This window comes from Bemisia tabaci, chromosome 10 (genome assembly GCF_918797505.1).
Source record: "Bemisia tabaci chromosome 10, PGI_BMITA_v3".
NCBI lineage: Eukaryota > Metazoa > Arthropoda > Insecta > Hemiptera > Aleyrodidae > Bemisia > Bemisia tabaci.
Window position 1 is genome coordinate 40,570,480 of NC_092802.1, and position 7,061 is coordinate 40,577,540.

Consider the following 7,061-nt stretch of genomic DNA (forward strand, 5'->3'; position numbering starts at 1 on the left):
ATGATGTCAAATATCGCCAAAATTTATTGACTGAATTGATTAAGCCAAGCTATGTAAAGTGGAATTTCTTTATTGCTTAAAGGTTTGCAGGTCGAAAATGCTTTAGGTAATTAAGTAATTCAATTTTACATCGCTTTGGTTCAATTAATTCAGTCAATCTGGTAAATGATGATGAACGAAGCGGAATACTGGGGACAAAATTAAATTTAAGTGATTTGTTTTTTTATTTTTTTTTAAATAAAAATTCTTTTGCTTCCGATATTAGAAAATTTACAGACTTTTCCCATGAATTTCTCACAGAATGTTGTTGCTTTGTAAGTCTTGAATTCTAATCCAAGCGTTTGACGTTCTCACATGTTTACAATACTTTTCCCTGCAACTATTCGTAAAGGTATAATCACGAAAGTAGGGCACAATAACAGACACTGTCTGTTTAAATTGAAACCAAATGTGAATTCGGTGCCCGATTCCAGCGGGCTGATTATTGAAATTGATATAAAAAGCAATAGATAAAGAAGACATAGGGAGTATGGAGCCATCCTATTGGTTAAAGAGGGTGGTTTCTATATATGGAGTGAAGGAAGAAAATGATGGACTAACTAGAGGGTCCATCGGGGGTTGCCGTTAGTTTGTCTATTACCTACCTCCTTTGTCCATCGCAACCACCCGCTTCAACGAATAAGATCCCTCCGTATCTCTGGTCTTCTTGGTCTATAGCTATGTCTATACATTTCAATAATCGGCCTGCAGTTTCGTTGAGAATGAATTCCGGAGTAAATTCATTCTAAACGAAACTGGAATCGGTGAATTACAAAAGTAAAACCTATTTTTATCTTTCACATAGATGATTATAACTTCGGTAGCACTTTGACCATTTTCAACTTGCGCGAACAGAAAACTTTCAAAGTCTTCAAAATTTTGATGACACCTGAGTTTGGATACAAATTAACTAACAGTTCTCCTACAAAAGTGAGGAAACTCACAAATAAACCTATGATGAGTCCTATGAAAGCTGACTGCAAATCGTTTAGATCGTATGGCTTTGGCTCAGCATCTTCGGCATCTCTTCCCTCCGATGGAAATCTCATTGCCCAGGCATCATATTTCTCCATCATTCTTCTCGTGTGCCCAGTTTCTAGATTTTGATTAATTATTCTATTCAATTTATCATACAGAAAAGAATTCTTCAAGAAAGGAAACATTACCGGATACGTAACTAGGCACTCTTCCATTAGATGATACTCAGTTTCAACTTGAAATCCATGCCTCATAAGAACATTCTCTTTACGGATGGAAGAGAATGGTACACTGATCATCACAGCATCCATCGCAGCCATCGAAAGGATATTCTTTCTAATCTCCACCATGCGATTTTTAATAAAATTAGAATCTGCGGATGACTCATCATCTTCAGAGATACCAAGATAATTCATAAACCATTCCCCGAATTCGGCATAACAGTAATCGTATAAATTGCTCACCAATTTGGCACTTAGCACTTCAGATTGGTTTTGCTGATAAAACATTTCCTGTTCCAATTCAACATCACTGGAAAGTATTTGAATGAAAAGTTCTGATTCCTCCAAGGCTTTTAATGAATCAATTTCCGGATACTGAACTCTCTTGCTAAGAAGCGTTGTCATACAACCCAAAAATGCATTCGTTATGATGATTGCAGAAAAACTGAAAATCACGAAGAGGACTTTTCCAGTCAAAAGATGGCCCAAGCGTAGGTTTCCTGGGCTACCACACATGAAGTACGCGTAAACCGTGAAGAGAGGAGATGAGTTCCTGTAAAATTCACTTTCTGCGTCTGGGTAGAAGAAGTAGAAAACTTTGCATTGTAAATAATGGAAAATGCCGAGAATTATCCAGAAACAAACAATCGTGATAACAATAAGTGTCCATACGAGTGGCGAAAAGCTTTTGAAAATCACCAGACCTTGTGACATAAAACCACTATGTGGAGTTGCAAAGCACAGAGATCTCGTATCAACGCTGACTGAAAAATCATACCTGGAGTAATTTGTTCCTTCTAAATTTAATCCATACTCAAACGGCTGCAAGTCTATGTCGAATTTCAAGCCTGCTTCAGTACCGTAACTATTGAATTGATCTGCCATGTAGTTCGTACGTTGGTACCGCAATGTGCAGTTAAAAGCACGTTCGAAGTCATTCAATACTGCCTCGTACAATTGTTCCCAAACGGTTGAGGATGAGGACACAAACCTATATTTATGAGTGGATCCTGCGGTGTAGAATTTGCTGATTGATTTTCTCTGCATATCGCTCCAAGAGAAGACGAAGAAATTTTGATTGGCCTCACCCTCACTTGAGACGAGTTTTTCCATGAAGGGATTATATCTTTCACACCCATGCGAATGACAAATGACTGATCTTATTCCTCTGAAGAAGCGCCAAAAGAATTTGAAACAGAACAGCAGGCTGGCGACCGGGTCTGTATCCACGGTGTACTTTTCCAGTCCATTCTCCATTCCGGAATTTCCTGTTTTTAATAGTTTTGTATAAGTCGGGTGGCTGTAAATCCTGTCATAATCTTTTAAGATGAAAATCAGATAATTCTTAGAATTCCAAATTTTATTGATGTACAAACCTCGTGTTGCATTAAATACTCGATCGCTCAGAATCGAGTTTGGCTCCAATTCGGTTGATGATAGTCTCAACTTTTTACTGCATGTTTCTTCCCCTTGCGCCCAAAGAGAACGTCCATCTACTGTCACGCAATACGGAGGTAAAATAACCTTCGACTGATGTTCTTTTCTGGTTTTATCGTCTTCGCGATTTATCGTGTTTCCGCCGTTTACGTCTGAGAGTTTTGGGTATGAGATTGTGTAAAAAATTAAGCTCATCAGCTCTCTCATATCTTTGAGGAGGAATATGATATTCTTGCCATGATCGGTATTGACAGCGTTGGTCAAGTGACTGTGGTAGGATATCAAAACGGTTTTAATGGAAGCTTCATGCAAGCGTTGATTAAAGTGCTCGAAAGAGGGTTCGGAATGCAAACCGTCCTCGTAAATGTAAAATAATTCTTGTTTGGATTCCTCGACTATGCTTCGACATGCGTTGAAAGCGATTGATGTTAAAGACTCCCATTCGCTCTCCGGAGATTGCGCTAAAATCTGATTGGTTTGCAGTCCAAGGAAAATCAGACCAGCGTGGAGGGTAAATAAAAGAGAACACACATGCATAATTCGGGAGCGAATATCACGCCTTGCCGTACTGCAAAACCAAAGATAGGACTAATCAGTTTGTAATAGATGTTATACCCGTGTTCTTTTACATGGAACTTTCCATCGGTTTCAAATTTGATTTCCTGGAATAAGAGTATGGTTTCAATCACTTACCATCATAATTTCCCTCGCTAAAACAATAAAGTTTAATCCGAAAAAACACCTTCTTCGCAAGATTTTCACGAGCGTAACGTATCTTCAAATGAGATTCAATTTTATTTTAGTCAACCTTCTTTCTAAGTTACCTTGAATATCTTCTCAGCCGCAGCTAAAACCTGCAAAACAAACTTCTGTGGAGGTTCGATAAGCACTCGAAAAGTTACAGCAAGGTCAAATGTTTTCCCTGTATTTTCATGTTTAATAATTGAGCTGTTATCGAGATTTCACTCTATTTGAAATTCTATTCAAGGTCTCATTTCTGTCAAATTCCTGATTGGATGTTTCTTCAGTAAACCCAGTCATGCTGCCGTGCTGAGGAAGAACGCCGTTTGAACATTCGAGAGTTGCCAAATTGCCCCGGATAAAACATGTCTTTTTGAGGAAAATTATGTTTATTTTCCTTTGAAATTTTCAGAAGTTGTACATAAAATTACCAATAAAATTTTGTGGGAAAATTGAAGAAAAATATGAATGATTTCCTGGTTAATTAAGTTTGTATTGGAGGAAATATGGCAGCGTCTGAAGGCTCATACGGCGTTCTTACTTATGACGGCAGCATAGTCCTTTGGTGTCTCCGTTTGATGCATGATGTAAGGATCTCGACTTGCAAGTTAGTGACATACAGCGTCGAAATTTGAAAGCAAGTGGCTGCACGGGTAAATAATTTGTACAAAAAAAAATTTAAGATTTTGTTTAAGGTTTCATTTCCATGACATCACTGGTATGGAAGATTATTGAATGAATCTCTTCATAACGTCGTGTCGTATTTACAACTTGTCAGCTATCGACAATAAGCGACAAAAGCTTCAAGAAAGTGGCTTTCAGGGTAGATAATTTGTACAGAAATGGTTCGATATGAAAGAAATTATTAACGCGCAAGTCGTTTTTTTACTATACCCCAAGTGCCATCTTCGAGTTTCATTTTTTCAGACTGATTTTTGATTTGTCGATTTTTGAATTCAATCACGGCAGGCGTAACGAGGTAACTCTTGGACTTATTTTATGCTAAAAAGAACTATGTGCAAAGGATATGCGTGCAACATAGTTCCTTTTACCGTAATACGTCCTGTTCTAGCTTCTCTAAAAAAATATTTTATCAGGAGAAACGAGGCAACGCTTTAATGCTCATACGGCGTCTAAACACAACTTGGGCCTTTTAAGCCCCATTGTTTGATGCCGTGAATACCTTAGCGAGAGTTAAAATAATCGCCCTAATACGGTGCAGTTGGCATCAATCTCTGATGAGCGCCTGCAAGCCTGCATGAATACTTCTCGCATTGCACCTAACGATATTCAAAAGTTATTTGAGATAACTATTCGACCACCGGTGTGGGCATATTGCCACTAGCCGGGTTGAAGGCGCGTCACACTGCGGAGATGACTCGACCGTTAACGTTGCCTCCGCGACGCTGCAGACACCGGCAAACTGGGACTGCGCGTCATTATACTTGACTTTCTGCCCGGTTTTTACCAGAATTAAAGAATGAATAATATCTTAATTGCAGTGATTCAGAAATTCGGACGATTTTCTTGATGAAAATAATAAAACAAATAGAATGAATGAGAATATCGCGTGGAAATTGTCTTTGATTTCACTTGAAATCAATTAGGCGCTTTTGACTCGCTGCCTGGGTTTTTACGATGAAAATCGGAGGGGAGAATGTGCATCTTAATAGCAAGAATTAAGAAACTGCTGCTAGCCGAATTCGCAGGTGCGTCACACTGAGAAGATGCGACTCCACCGCATTCCCTTCTCTGGCTCGCGCGACGTTGAATTCGGCGTGAAACTGGAAGCACGCATCAGAAGTCTTCACTGTTTCCCCAGTTTTATCGATTATTAAAAGGGAAATATTACAAAAATTCAGAAACTCGGATTATGTTACATTTTTTCCTGGAATAAAAAAATAGATTAGAACGAACGAAAACATTGCGTCGAAATTATCTTGATTTATTTGAAATCATACGGGAAAATTCGTGGAGACTCTCCAGGAAAACTATAGCGTAAAAGTCACACATCTGGTTATTAAAAATAAAACATGAAAAGTGGTGCATAATGTTGCAATCGGAGATAAAGGAGCTCAGTCATCTCCGCAGTGTGACGCGCCTTCAATCTGGCCAGCGGAAATATGCCTACACCGGTGGTCGAATAGTTATCTCAAATAACGTTTGCATTGCGATTGGTGCAATGCGAGAAGTATTCATGCAGGCTTGTAGGCGCTAATATGCCTTTGACGCCGACCGCACTGTTTGGCGCAATGCGTGAGGTATTCCTTTCTTCCGAGGGCACCTGTTGGCATTTGAATTCATTTTTCTCTTAAATAGCATGGACATAGATTTGTTCTATGATTTTATACGCGTAGTTTTCTGTCAAAGGTTGGCGGCCGTGTAGCGGCCTCAGGCACTATTTTTCGGTGTATTTTGAGCCGCTGTGTCCAAATATTGACTTTATTTTTCCTTATCACCTCTCAGTTTTCTGGAGAGGCGGCTTTTTTCCCAGGAAATGAGCAAATTTGACGTAAATTTGTCATGCATGCAATTTATTTTTATGAATTTTCTTTGACCCTTGGTAGAGTGATGCCTGTGTATTTTGAGCTGCTAAATTAGAATCTGACCTCGGTTTTCTTGCACCACCCTTCAGTTTTCCGGTAAAGCCAATATTTCCGAGCATACATTTGTGTAAAAGCTTCCCCGTACTCAAATTGTATAAAAGTTATATTTTAAAAATGTCCCCGATGTGCGAAACATTGATCCCTGTGTATTTTGAACTGATGAATTCGAATTTGATGTAACTTTTTCCTAGCACCCATCATTTTCTCGAAAAAGTCAATTTTTCTCGGAAAACGAGCTGTTCTAGTATTTTTGCGACGATTTTCTTGTTCTAAGGAGTTTTAAAAATTGTCTTAAGCTCCTCTGAAGGTCTCCCCTGAAATACTAAGAGCCACTCGGCTCGAATTGGACTTCCATTTATCTCTGACAACCCGCCTGTTTTTGGAAGGTCAAATTTTTTGGACTGTTCCTAATTCCAGGGTCTGAAAATTTTACGGAGTGTGATACATCAATTCTCATGTAATTCCAGTCGGAACCCTCGAATATTTCCTCAAAAATTGGAAATCACCCACCATATTCCAATGAAATTGGAAATTTGCCATTGCCAATTCCATGAAAATTGTCTCGAAAATAAAAAAACGGAACTATGTGCATGGTGACATGAGCCCTGAGGACCATAAGTATATATGCATAACAGCACTTACGTCTTAATGCGCATAGTTTCGTTCAATGGAATTACGTCCAGTTAGGAAAGTTGCAACGGAACCAATATACGGTAGAAAGTGAATTTTCTCTTACGCATCACATGTGAATGCACCAAATTTATTGTGATCAATGACCATGTACAAATACCTCTAGAATCGAGCCCTTGTAATTAAAATGAAACCAGAGGCCCTTTAAATTGTGCCCTTTCCCAGAAAGGCCGGGAGCTCTAGGAAATTATTTGGTGAGATGATTTCAAACATTGCCAAAATTTATTGATTGAATTGATTAAACCAAAGCTATGTAAAATTGAATTTCTTTATAGCTTAAAGGTTTCCCGGTCGAAAATGCCTCAGGCAATTAAGCACTTCAATTCTACATCGCATTGGTTTAATTAAT